Consider the following 14,860-nt stretch of genomic DNA (forward strand, 5'->3'; position numbering starts at 1 on the left):
TCATGAGACTATTTCCTCAGAAATCTGAGGAAACTGTTGTGATTTGAATAGGACATGAAAGGGGCATGAGAATGAGGATATGATCTCCTCAGAGATCACAGGAAGCTGATTTCCCTCTTAAATTTTAGGTCAATCCGGTAGGATGCTCTTTAATGTAACTCATAACTGATTATTTTGTTGATCACATTTCAAAACCCCTGCCCTTTAAGTAAGTTCCCAGAGTAAATTGAATGCAACTGTGGCAAGTTTGACTTAAAAAAAAAAAAGCCACATTTTTTTTTTTTTTTTTTTTGAGATTTGAGGGAGAGGATCGCAGGAGAGGGTAAATGAAAACCTGCCCAAGGACGAAAAAATAAAAGGGGCTTGGAGGGGTAGGGATGGATAGAACAAAGAAAGACAAGAATTCTGGGTCAGAAACTCTTGCTGAATGAGTCATCCTACAGGACAAATAAAACCTCACTCATCACCCTGTCTTCCTTCTCTGTAGAGACAGAAGCAAACAGTGGGGCCCTGGAAAAACATCGGCAACTTCTCGTAGCATCTGTAGGTGGGGAAGTTTTCCAAGCCACAGAGAGAGCGTGGATGCATTTACCGGGGCCCTAGTTTTTCTCAGCCAAATAGGAAGAACCTCCAAATTGACCTTGGAAAAACACACTCACTGAAGGAAAAATATTCTAAGCTCCCCCTGTGTATTTGTATTAAGAGATTTTTTTTTTAAAGAAACAAATAGATTGCTTTCCAGTTTTCCATGAAAAGAGTTTGAATGCTCTCAGACTCACAGTGGTGGAATCCTTAAAGTGGGTTTTGAAAGGCCTTAGAGAGGACTTAAGCCTTGTCCCTAGTTAATGAACACAAGGTCACCCACATAGCACAACCTAGTATTCCTATTGAAAAGCCTAAGGGGAAAAGCATTCTTGCCACTGCTTTCTGCGAAGATTGCAATTAGCATTTTTATGAAGAACATAAACTCTCTGTGTATCAAAGATGCACTTTTATTACTCTGAAACTGGCTCAAATAAGCATCCCGCAAACGTTTGGCTCTTTCCCTTCCAGGAGGAGGCCAATTAAAGCACAGTCTGTCTGGCTGCCAGCCCCTCCCCACCCCTCAGTGGGACAACAACAATACCGAGATGGTAGCATTGGCACCCTCAAAAGTGGCTTTTCAGTTATTGGGCACCTTGAACGAAAATCATGATTCCTTGGCTGCCATCACACACGTACACACAAAAACAAAAACCCAAGGCTTATTTTGCTTTTCCCTCCTGACGCCAGCCCTGAATTGCTTGGTTCAGAAGGATGACTGAACTTGCCACCGATTGTGTCAGCTGCTGCCCCACCTCTGACGCAGCAAGGCTCATGGGAGAGTGGCAGTTGACCATGTCTTAGTGGCGCCAGCATGCTTTTACCAACTGTACTGCCCTCTGGAAAGCAGCCGGTGCCTGTGGGCTGCTTTCTGGAGCAGAGGCTCACTTTGCCCAGTTTCCCCATGGCTTCCAACTCATGGGGCCGTGTGATGTTGTTTCTTCAGGTATATTCTGATATGACCAGTGGTTTTGCTGTCAATGATGGATTCCCTTTCATAGCTTGGGGCAGAAAGTGAAAAGGACAGTGTCTGGATGCTTTTTGAGCCAAAGGCAACAGGCCAGATCTGACCTCACTCCTTTGGTTCTATTTGTCAGCCAAATGGGTCTGGCTAAAATATTTAGTCTTTATATACACAATAAACAATCTTGAATCAGCATGAGGAAAAAGTATAAGTAAGCCTAATATCCCTTTCTTTTTCTTTTCTTTTTGAAAAAGGATTTTATTTATGTATTTAAGAAAGAAAGAGAGAGGTCAACAGGAGACTCCCCATTGATTAGAGAACCCCCAGCAGGGGGCTCTATCCCAGGACCCCGAGATCATGACTTGAGCCAAAGGCTGTCGCTTAACCAACCGAGCCACTCAGGTGCCCCCAGTCTAATATCCCTTTCAGTGGAAATGGTACCAAGTTCCAAGCACAGTGTAAGTAGACTAAGCTCAGTAAATGTTTCTTGAATAAGAAATTAATATGACAAGGCTAGGAAGGGAGTACTTTCTATCAAATGACTTTAGATACAGTTTAATGGTATTTTCCTCATGTACCTCTATTCCATTTCCCTGTGTTTTCTGATGTGATGAAATTCATTCTTCTGATTGCTACACTAATATATTACCTCTGCGATTGAGTCTTCCAGATCTCAGACAAAGAATTGGACTGACTTCATATGAAAACACATCATGCAATGCTTGGAAACGTTACAGTTTTGATGCTTTTGGCTGCAAATAAGAATACCTGTCAAAACTAACTCAAACAATTCAGTTTCATTAATAAAAGTGACAAAGCAAGATGTTCAGAGATTAGCAGTTCTCGGGTTGGATCAGCAACTCATCAATGTCAAAGGTTAAGACCGATGCTCGTGGAATTTCCTTTTTCATTCTTCCATGCTTTCAAGACTCCTGTTACCATTCCAGGCATCATGTCTTCCTAGAATGATATCTAAAGCACAACATAAGAGGCTTCATCAAAAGACCTAAAAGACTACCTGTTATATCTAATTTTCTATAGCTGGGCCATATGCAAAATAAAAAAAAAATTTCCATGGCTGACTTTGACCCAGTGTATTAGTTTCCAGGGCTGCCATAACAAAGCACTACAGACTGGCTTACACAACAGAATTTATTTTCTCATGGTTCTGGCTAAACATCCAAAATTAATTTTAGCAGGGTTGTTTTTGTCTGAAGCCTTTCTTCTTGGCTCGTAGATGACGTTCTTCTACCTGTGTATTCACATGGTCATTCCTGTACGTGTGTCTGTGTGCTCATCTCCTCTTCTTATAAGGACAACAGTCGTAATGGATTAGGGACTATCCTAATGACCTTGCTTTAACTTAATTACCTCTTTAAAGATTCTCTCTCCAAACATAAGTCACATTCTGAGGTAATGGGGATGATCTGAGTTCTGGGGGGATGTAGTTCAGCCCATAATACCCATCATGATTAATCCTCTGGAATTTGGCATATTACCGTTCAGGCAATTTTGGGTTTGGTTACTAATAAAGAATGAAGAATGTCACAGATATCCTTACTTATTAGCATCATTATATTTTTATGTAATTACCGTTGTGATACTTTCATTTCCCCCAAAAGGAACCAATTTTGAAGAGGCTGGTGTTAGAAATGATTCAGAGGAACCAAAGATCAGGATAACTGATCCCCTCTCTCTAGCTCTGTCCCTTGACCCAGGGCTAGCCAGTACCCCGAGTCCATACACTTTAGTAGCAAGTGCATGGCAAGGGAAACAAGTGGGTTTTCTTAACAAATGGCACAAGGATTGTTCTTAAGGAAGAAAATATCTTGGGCTAGAAAAAATCTTGACAAGCTGATTAATGAGAAAGTGATACTCAGAGGTTCTAAGCTACCAGAACCAGATGACAAAAGAGAAGGCTAACCTCCTTTGAATAAGTGATGAACAAGGATTTAGGAATTGGGGGGAAAGATGAGGGGGTAAGAGGGAAAAGACAGGTAGCACAAAGCACAGGGCCTTTACAGGGGTAAGCCAAGATCTCAGGAGAAAAGTGGGCGAAAATAATATCCATTTGTGAGTGAAGCAAAGAAGTCTGGTGTTTGGTTAGAATGTATTTTTGTTGGTGTGATGTAGTCCTCTCCTTGGCCACCTTTCTCTGATTGTCAGTGAAACCTACCAAGTACACCCTTATCTCATGATTGCAGAGCTTCAGGGAAGGGCCTAGGCCGCAGCATTGAAAATGTTATTAGCAGATCTACAGATGATTCACACATGGAACTGATTCATCCAGAGCAGGACTTCAGAAACACAGGTATCTGTGAGCTTGAATCACTTTCTACTCGTACCTCCAGGCAAGGACAGAAATCTGAGGAAACTGTTGTGATTTGAATAGGACATGAAAGGGACATGAGAATGAGGATATGTTTACCTCAAACTTAGCTATGCTTGAAGGGGCAGGCTGATTCCAGATTTCATATTGGTTATGTATCTATTGTAACTCATTACTTTTTAGAAACAACAGTCCGACCTCAAGTTGGATTATGAGTGATTTTAAAATGTTTCTCCGTGAATTAGTCTTTATTTCTTCAAACTTCTGTTTTTATAGCATATGATTATAATAATGTGGGAAAACAAGCATGAACTTTAAAAATTTTTTTATTTATTTAAGAGTTTATTTTAAGATCATATTAAATTGGTATATAGTTGTAAGAAACAACACAGAGAGATCTTGTGTACTCTTTGCCCAGTAAATATCAGAACTGGGATATTGACTTTTATACATCAAGATACAGAACATTCCATTACCACAGGGATCCCTCTTGTTCTCTGTTAGCCATACCCACTTCCTTCCTGCTCTATCCCCTCCCTAATTCCTGGCAGCCACTAATCAGTTCTCTATTTCTAAAATTTTGTCATTTGAAGAATGTTATATTAATGGAACACAGTATGTAAGTAGCCCTTTGGGATTTCTTTTTTTCACTTAGCATAATTTCCTGGGGAGTCATCCAGGTTCTTGCATATATCAATAGGGATTTTTTCTTTTCATTACTGAATAATATTCCATGGTATAGATGTATCAAAGTTTATTTAAATATTTACCTATTGAAAGACATCCAGGACATTTCCAGAAATGGTACATTACAAGTAAAGGTACTTACTGTGAACTGAATTGTGTCTCCCCAGATCCCTGTGTTGAAATTCTAGCTCCCAGGACCTCAGAATATGATTGTATTTGGAGATAGGGCCTTTACAGGGGTAATCAATTTTAAAATGAGGTCATTAAGATGGGCCCTGATTCAGTGTGACTGGTGCTCTTGTGAAAGCATAAATTTGGAGGCAGGCATGCACACAGGGCGAACGCCATTTGAAAATGAAGCCAGAGATTGGGGCGAGGCTTCAGCAAGTCAAGGAGTACCAAGAATTGCAGACAACTACCAGAAGCCAGGCAAGAGGCATAGAACAAAGTCTCTCTCACAGCCCTTAGAAGGAAGCAATCCTCTGAAACTTCGATCTTGGACTTCTGGCCTCCCAAACTGTAAGACAAAAAATTTATGTTGTTAAAACCACCCCATTTGTAGTGCTTTGTTAGGGCAGCACTAGCAAACTAATACAGTGCCATAAACATTTGTATATAAGGTTTTGAATGATTACAAGTCTTCATTTCTTTGGGATAAATGCCCAGGAGTATAATTGCTGATTCATATGGTAATTACATGTTCTTCTTCTTTTTTTTTTTTTAAAGATTTTATTTATTTTATTTGAGAGAGTACACACAATTGGGGGTGGGGGGAGGAGCAGAGGAAGAGGGAGAAGCAGACTCCCCACTGAGCAGGGAGCCTGACATGGGGCTCAATCCCAGTACCACGATATTATGACCTGAGCCAAAGTTAGACACTTAACTGACAGAGTCACCTACGTGCCCAATCACTGTATTTTTTAGTTCCAAAATTTCAATTTGGTTCTTTTTTGCATTTTCTATTCCTCACTGAGAACTTCTATAAAGAAATCATTGACACTTTCTCAGTTTCATGTGTTTCATCTATGTGCATAATTGCTCATTAAAGCCTTTTTATGATGGCTGCTTTACAGTATTTGTCAGATACTTTGAACAGCACTGTCATCTCCGTGTTGGCACCTATTGATTGGCTTCTTTCATTCATATCTTCCTGGTATTTGGCATGATTTTCTTTTATTAAAACCTGGACATTTTGGGTACTATGTTATGACAAATCAGATCTTACCCAAACCCTCCATTTCAGCTTGCTTTCCCCGAATCCACTTTAACAGGGGTGGGGGCAAGAAGGCAGTGTGTTGTTACTGTTATGTAGTCGTAGAAACTAGGTTCCCAAGTTGGCCTCCATTGATATACAACATGTGGCTCTTGATTACTGCAAGGTAGAGTTGGGAGTTCCAGTTTTATTTTCTTTCTTTTTCTTAGAATTTCTATCCAGTTTATTTGAACCATTTGAGAGTTGTAAAACATAACAACTTCAGTGTGTTAAAAACAAGAATATTCTTGGAGCACCTGGGTGGCTTAGTCAGCTAAGTGTCTGTCTTCAGTTCAGGTCATGATCTCAGGGTCCTGGGATTAAGCCTTGCATCCAGGCTCCCTGCTGAGGGCCTGCTTCTCCCTCTCCCTCTTTTGCTCCCTCTGCTGTGCTCTCTCACTGTCTCTCTCTCTGTCAAATCAAGAAAAAAAAAACAACAAGAATATTCTTTAACATAACCATGGTACAATTATCAAAATCAGGAAATTAACATTGATATAATATTATTTAATATTATAATTACCAATTGTCCCATTTGTTCTTTATATATAGCACAAGAAAAAAATTAATCTTAGATATTTTATGGAGAAGTATGTACTCTCATCCTCTCATGTTGGACCCTCGATTTGTCATATTATCTTCTTGGGCAATATATCTCCAATTCTCTTTCTTTTTTGTTCCTTGTCTTCACCAAATTCACCCTGATTTTTGATCTTTGAAGGTACTTTATAGTCAGCCTAGAATCTCTTTATTTGTATCTAACTAGATCTCTACCTGTATCAATATTTGTTAAGAAAGAAAATAATAATTCTAAGTAATACAATAGTAATATTTCTATACAGAATAGAAATATACTATATAGAATATTGAATTATATATAAGATATAAAATATATAGAATACTGAATTCTATATAGAATAGAGAATACAAAAAAAAAAAGAATAGAGAATACTATTTTAATATAAGAATTAAGGATTAACTGAGAAAAAAAGATAGAAGGGTAGAGTCAAAATATCAGAGAAACAGCTTGAAACTCTATAGTAAGTAGCTATAAAAATTTCACCAGGAAATTGTTGCAACTCCTGAGTCTCAGAAAATTCTCAGTCAACTATCTTGGTTAATAACTTACCCTTGGCCACCAGTGTGGCCACCTTGATCTCCCAAATCACTTCTGCCTACTAAAATGTCATGTGAGTTATTCTTATTGGCAAACACTAATGTATATTCACATAACAAAGGGGATTCCAGAAAACATAGTTAGATGACTTCTGGTTTATCTAAGTCTCCTGATGAGTGAATGGTGCCCTGTAATAGGAGATGTAATGGATGGGAAAACATCCAATTGCCCCAGGCAATCTGTCTTTCTGGAAAATTACTCAAATAGAAATACATTGCTAAACTCTGTCACTGGACCCATAATAGAGATAATTGCTTCTTCTTTTCCCATCATAGTGTTTAACTTGTTTTTGTTATCCTCACTTTCCCCAACTGATTCACCTTGAAATATTATCTAAAAAAGACATTTGTAGTATTGTCTAATCTACACCCTTCATTTCTTGTAGGAATTGTTTTTTTCCCCACTTCAACCAACTACTTTTAATTGGGATTACCATGACTTTCCATGACCTTGATTCCATCCTTGGCCATAATTTATTGGTTCAAAAGTGGCATATTTCTTAAGTTGGAATAATCAGAGTGTTTTGTTTCCTGGAAACAGTTTATTGGTCTAAGTGTAGGTCCCTGATCAGATGAGGCAATCAGAATTATTTCTGAAATTTTTTGAAATGTAATTAAGGAAAAGTGTTAGTTGTTGTTTTTTGGTTGGAACATCAAGAACTTTGGGCAGCTCTGTCTCCTCTTTTTTGGAACACCCAGTTTGCAGTGAGAGGAAACAACTGTGACACACAGAGAAAAAGAGCAAAAAAAGAAAAAGACATGGAAAAAGAAAGGGGTGTTATCATGTTCAAGTCCTTGATCCTACTTGTTACAAAGTCTAGCTTCATCTCTTCTCTTCTCATCACTTGCTTACTCAACTCTTGTTTAATTTATGGGAACTGATTACCTTACCACTCTCTTTTTTATTATACTGGTTCAAACTGGGTTCCTGTCACTTAGGCACACCTATTATCAGAACACTGGACCAAGTGCAATATAACTCACATTTTTAAAGCTTCCCAAACCACTTATTTTGGAAAGTGGTCATTTTTCCTATTCACAAACACTGCCTCTACTTTTTCTGATGGAGTCTTTCAGTAATCAAAGTTGATTCTTCAAGTTTGAGTGCTATTGTTCTATGTAGTGGACACTATATACACGCCTTTACATATCTCGTTCAATTTAAATTTCCTAACAACCAAACTGGTAAAGATTTTTATTCATATTTTTAAAATGAAAAAAAAAAGGAGGCTTTAAATACGTTGATAATGCCTCATAGGTCATCCAAAAAGTAAGATCTTAGTTCAGGGATTCAGCTTTCATATAAAGTACATTTGTGCAATTTGGAAAAAGGCATCCTGCTGTTGGGCACAGCTCTGAACCATCATGCACAGCTTGGTGAACAAAGTGTGAATTAGATTTCTGACTTCACTTGTCCTTACCTCATGTTTGTCCTTATATAGCAAAAAACCTTGGTAACCATTACATGGTACCCGGCAGAGTTCATATCTTAGAAAGAATTGGACTTTTGGCATTAAGTTCAGTTACTGTTTTTTCATTTGGCCGTGCAGCATTTATTTTTCATTTCCACAAATGGCTAATTTTATGATACAGCTAAAGCAAATGAAGTCTATCACTCACTATATAAACTAGGATGTGCTATGATAACAACTCCAACATCTTAGTAATTTAGCATAACAGAATTTTATCTAGTGTTCAAATTCTACTGAAAGTCCAAGTATTTCTCCAGGGCAACTGTTTCTGGTGTGCTAACTTGGTATCTTAAGCTGCTTAGATCTTATGGTACCTCCATTTGGATACATACTTCTATAATTCTGGCAGCAAAGGAAAAGCCAAGCTATAGTATCAAGCATCTGCATGTAAACTGCACTTGTCACTTTCACTCATATTTCATGGTGAAATCAAGTCACATGGCTATGCCCATCTTCAAGAGGCAGACTATGTGCAGTCTTCTATGTACTCAGAAGTAGAGGATACCTAGATATCAGGGAACAATAGTGGTGGTTACAATGTGGACTTGCAGTTGGAGTTAATAATGATTAAGGCAGCTAAGTATGATGCCCATATAATCTTGGATCAGAATACTGCCAGTCACTACTAAGGAAAATATTCTTTTGATCTCTGATTTGCCATTACTTTGATCACTAAGCTTAGGAAAGTCAAACATAAATAATACTATTTCTTTCCACTTTTATACAATACCTTTCTTGGTTAGAAAAACTAGTATTGAAGTTAAAGATGAGTACATTTTTGCAGCCTACAGCAAAGAGTTGTAAACCTCACACAAAATAATGCCAAAAAAATGGCTGGGTATACTTTAATATTTTAAGTTGTTATCACTTTCTCTTTGGATTTCCACCAGGAGCATCTCTGATGACTTCAGCAGAAAGGTGAGTGGATAAGATTCATTAGAGCGCATATACCCCCATTTCCAAACAATCTAAAGGCCTCTCTTGCTAACAGACTCCCATGAGCATTCACTTATTTAGTGAAAGACCCAGTAAAGTGTGGCAGAGTAGAATGGGCCTGGTGTAGAAGGGGATCCGAACAAGTCAGTGGTAAGGATGTGGTTCAGATGGAAAAATAAAGCATCCTATAGTATAAATGTGAGCCTGCTGAGATCTGCTCTGTGATTCTCTCTAATAACGGAGTCGAGAGGTGTTAATGAGCATGACACAGGGCACACAGCCATCAAGTGAATTAGTCATAGCTTGATTCTTTTATGTGCCTTGTCTAATGGCAAACATTACCCAGCAATCACAGCAGCAGCACTCTCAGATGGAGCAGAAGGTGTGGAAGGGAGTAATGAGGCTGCCTAAAAACTGTTTTACAGAGCCCTGCACCAATTCACAACAGATAATAGAACTCAAAGCCAGACAGATAATAGAAGCGACAGCCATTTATTGCTAAGAGACTGTCTGAATATTTGTGCGTAAAACAGCCCACTCCAAGTTCTTTAATCACATTTCCTGAGAAAAAGTGGCAAAGAGGAAAGCCACGTGGCAGGCTACTTCCATTAGTGTATTCTAAATGAGTATAAAGAAGAGGAATTAGTAGATACGAAGAAAAGAATACTGACAGAGACTGCAGATCAGGAACAGAGCCTGGCTGTTTGACTCCAGTAAATTGGGACATGTTCTCCTTGTGGGTAAGACAGCGTATTGGAAAAAGATCTCATCCTAGAGCTATCTGATATTCCAGATTGTTAAAAGTATCTTAGTTTACAATTCTTTGATTCCCAAAAGAGAGGATGGCTCATGCAGACCCCATTCTGTCTTACTTTATCCCTAGACTTTAGAACTTTTTCTGTTTTATGGACAGTGAACAGAGACAGAGGTGTTTAGTAAAGGCCTGGGGAATGGAATATATAATTTTCCATATGTTTTTATAAGCACAAATATCTCATATCTCATCTTTTGCCAAAAGGACCCCCAAAGGAAACTTATATGATACCTCCTAATATAATATAAAATTCAGAAACTTTGTTTTTCATATCTTTTCCCCACTTCATCTGGCAATCATGTTTTCTGCACTGGTGCAACATTTTATTTATTTATTTATTTATTATTTATTTATTTATTTATTTATTTATTTATTCTTTTCAGATTTTATTTGTTTATTTGAGAGAGGGGCGGGGATTGAGAGAACGTGAGGTGGGGAGGGTCAGAGGGAGACGCGGGCTCCCTGGACCCTGGGATTGTGACCTGAACTGAAGGCAGGCGCTTAACTGACTGAGCTGCCCAGGCACCCTAACACAACATTTTAAGAGGGACATTAACCAGATGAAGTGCATCAAAGATATCCAGCTTGTCACTGGAATATGAAACCGTATCATTTAAAAATGGTTGAAGGACGTGGAGAAGAATTTAGCATGGGGAGGATTGTGAGTGGTAGCTTGACACCAGTATTCAAATAGCTGGTTACTTTCTTATAAAGAGGATTTCTGGAGGACCTTAGGAAGTAGAAAAGCATGAATATAGCAAAGTTAGAGTATGCTGACCTTAACCTGATTATAGGGAATGATTTGGCAGTGATTAGAGCTATCTAGGAATTTAATGGACTGTATGGAAGGAATAGTGAGCTCCCTGTCAGTGAAGATATTCAAGCAGAAGCCAAACAACCACTTGTCAGGGATATTGTAGAGAAAAAATTAAGCTGAAGTGTTGTCCTAATTGATGTAAAGCCCACTTCAATCCTGTGATATTCCTCCTGTTATTAGTTTCCTCAGGGAAGTCCTTGATGGATGTAACCTGGAGCCCAGGAGACGAGCAAGGATCGAAAAATGGAAACTTCAAGGGTTATGTTTAAAATGGTTTTTCTCCTCTTCTGAAGTCAGAAAGACTTCCATGTTTACATTGTTAAAGTTATAAAAGGTTTATTTTTTAAATAAATAGAAAATCATGATTGTTTGAGTTTTAGTACAATTCTTTGTTTTTCCTGAAGTTGATACTTGCCTTGTTTATTAATTTTCTTCATCTTATAGTACACATAGCTAATTGATTTCCATATGCTCTAACAATTTTATAAAATATTCTGCATTATTATTTCATATGCAATCAAATGAACTAGGCGATTTATCAAGTTCACATGCAACAATTTACTTATCCAACACTGTTAGTTGCATATTCAGAATCCATTCTCCTTTTCTCATTTAATGGAAGCCTAATTGTTTAGTGCATCAATACATATAGTTTTAAAAATTTATTTACTAGCTTCTCTTACAGGAAATATCATCCATGAGATGCTGATAAGACCCATTATATACTTCTCTTTCTCTTTATTCTCCTTCTCCCCTCTGTTTTTCTTTCTTTCTTCTTGAATATGCTGATTTTATGTGATAAATGGAGCAGACTTTATATAATGTGAGGCAATCATAAGAATAAAAGATACAAGGAGCAGAAGAATAGAGACTTGGATGGTAATGGCATTACAAAACTCAGTCTAGGACTTTCTATCTTCACATCTCTGTTTAAATGTGGGGGAAAAGAATTTACTTGAGTCCATCATTTCAATCAGGTGTCTTAGATATTTAGCTAAATGTAACCCTAACTGATACCAATAGCATTTTGCATCACTGAATTTCTCAATAAGTAATGTTGGAACAAGTACCTAGTTATGTGGGGAAAAAGTGAAGTAGAATCTTCATTTTTTAAAAGATAATTTTAGTTTTGATTAATTAATTGATTGATTTGGGAGAGAATGTGAGAATGCTCATGTGGAGGGAGGGACAGAGGAAGAGAATATTCAAAAAGACTCTTCACTGAGCATGGAGCCTGTCCTGGGATTCCAGGACCCTGAGATCATGACCAGAGCCAAAATCAAGAGTTGGATGCTTAGCCAACTGAGCCACAGGCACCCTTTTACTTCACTTTTTAAACCAAAATTCATCCTGGATGGAGTAACTGTTTAAATATACACAAAAATACCAAATGTTTTAGAAAGACGTGCAACGTTTTATAAAATACAATCTTGGATTATAGAGGGCTTGCCTCAGTATTACTAAAATCTCTGAAATAAATAATGACTAAACTTAATCATACAAAATTTAAATTTTCTATGTTGAATTAGACAAATGATTAATTGGCAGGTAAATTGTTGCCATACTGAACCATAAAACTAACCTCCTTTTATATATAAAGAGTGCTACAATAAAAAGAAAATTTTCTCACAGTAATAGAAAGTTTGGCAAAGGAAACATTCTAAGAAGAAAGAAAGATATTTCAGAAAAGTCTCACAAAACAGATTAAATAAATAAATAAATAAATAAATAAATAAATAAATAACAAATAAAAAGGAACATGAAAAAATAGACATATGGAGGAAGCCAATTAAAATATTATAGATTAAAAAGTATTATAGATAATTTCTTCAGAGAGATAAGAGACCATAGAATATCCTGGAAATAACAAAAACATGTCTCATACATTTAAGGACAAAACAAACAAACATCAGAGAACAAGACAAAGCTTTTGAGAAATTTTTAAAATATGTTAATAAAAATGTCTGAAAAATAGCTGAGATATAAAATTAAAGAAATAACCAGTAATTAGAATGAAAGCACAAAGAGATGGTTAACAGAAAAAAAAAAAAAAACAAAAAACTGAAAGACTAAACCATAAGCTCCAACAGTCACCTACTAGCAGCTAGTAGAAAGGCCAGAGTAAACAATGGAGAAGAAATTGCCCAAGTAATAATTTTGTTAAATCTTCTCAATCCAAAGGACATACACTTCAGATTGAATGTGGACAGGTTGTGCCTGTCATAATGAACAACGACAAAAAGACTAGGATACCATGGACAAACAGGCGTTTCTAAGCTACTAGAAGAGAGATATCCCATACAAAGGATCAGAAATCAAAATGGCATATCCGTGTATTCCTACTTCATATTTTATTATATCTTTTACTCTGGGAAAGATGTTGAAATTTTATCAAATACATTTTCTAGTAAAATTGAATCTTAAGCTATGAGAAAGTGATCTTGTTGATTTCTCTTAGCTATGAGCAACATGACCACAGAGGGACTTAGTGTGAGAGGATGGGTAAATTGGCATAAATTCTATATTCATTGCTGGAAAAACAACTCAAAAGAATTTATGTTCATCAGTGCCAGTATGATATACTTTTTCATTCAGATCATTTTTGTTTTCCTCCCTCTCTTCATTCATTTTTCCCCCCCAGTGGCAAATACTGTCAAGAGTTGGCACAGGTACAAGAACCTCTAGGCTAAGAAGTACCAGTTCTGTTCCCATATATGCTACTTTCCCTTGGGGTTATCTCACTGTAATCACACAGACTCCATAAGATGGTTTCCTTTAAACATTCTTAATTTCTGTACAGTGTAGAAAGTTGATCCTGGAATTTTTAAAATATACCAAACTCTGATGAAAGCTGTAGGGAAATAAAGTCAAAGATAAGACAAATAAAAAGTTTTGTTTACAAGTACAGTGCAAAGCTCTGATCTTTTAGAGTGACTGATTATCTTAGTTTGCCAGGGCCTAAGGAGGTTTTTGGGACATGGGAATTTCAGTTTTAAAAGTGGGAGAGCATCAGGTAAATTGGAATGAGTTGGTCACCCTAGATCTCACCCAGCTAGCTCACTAAGATACCTACCCTTCAGCCTCAATGAACTAACACAACTGCTCAGGTTCCTGAAAAGAGTTGTTATCTCTCTAGCTCCTGGGAATATCTTCAGGGAAGGAACGTTTGAACACTACAATCCAGTAACTATCTCCGATGCATCTCAATGCCTGCATCACCAACGATAAAGAGAGAAACTTTTTCCTTTGCAGTTCATTTGTACTTTTCTTTATGCTACACCTCTCTCCCCCATCCCTTCACCTCCCACTCCCTCAACTCTTAATTTCTGGATTTGTGCTTCTCTTTTGAGGCATATGATTATTTTTCTTCCCCAGTTTATCTTAAACTAGAGATAGACCCTTTGTCTGTACACCGGGATTTAAGTTTACTCTTAAGGACTGTGATATAATATAAAAATACTTGATCTTCGTCTTGGTTCTGAGCACAGAGCTCCTAAACTTTGCCTTGGAATTTACTGAGTGATAGGAGTGTATTTTGTTATTTACAACTAGATCCTTTGGATCGCAGCTGAGTTTATGCTAATCAGGTGACTTGGGGTGGGGCTAAGGATATGCTTAGATATGGGGCTCTAGATATGCTAAGGATGGAGCTGGTCTGAGAAAGAGCTAGTGAATAGAGAGTCATAACTCTCAGCCCCACCCATGAACCTTCAGGAAGGGATGGGGCAGGGCTGGAGATAGTGCTCTAGAAAAATGTTCCAACAAAACTTCGGAGGGCTTCTAGGTTGGCATAAACACATCAAGGTGTTGGAGAGTAGTGTGTCTAGAAAA

The sequence above is a fragment of the Canis aureus genome, chromosome 31, assembly GCF_053574225.1.
Source record: "Canis aureus isolate CA01 chromosome 31, VMU_Caureus_v.1.0, whole genome shotgun sequence".
Taxonomy (NCBI): Eukaryota; Metazoa; Chordata; class Mammalia; order Carnivora; family Canidae; genus Canis; species Canis aureus.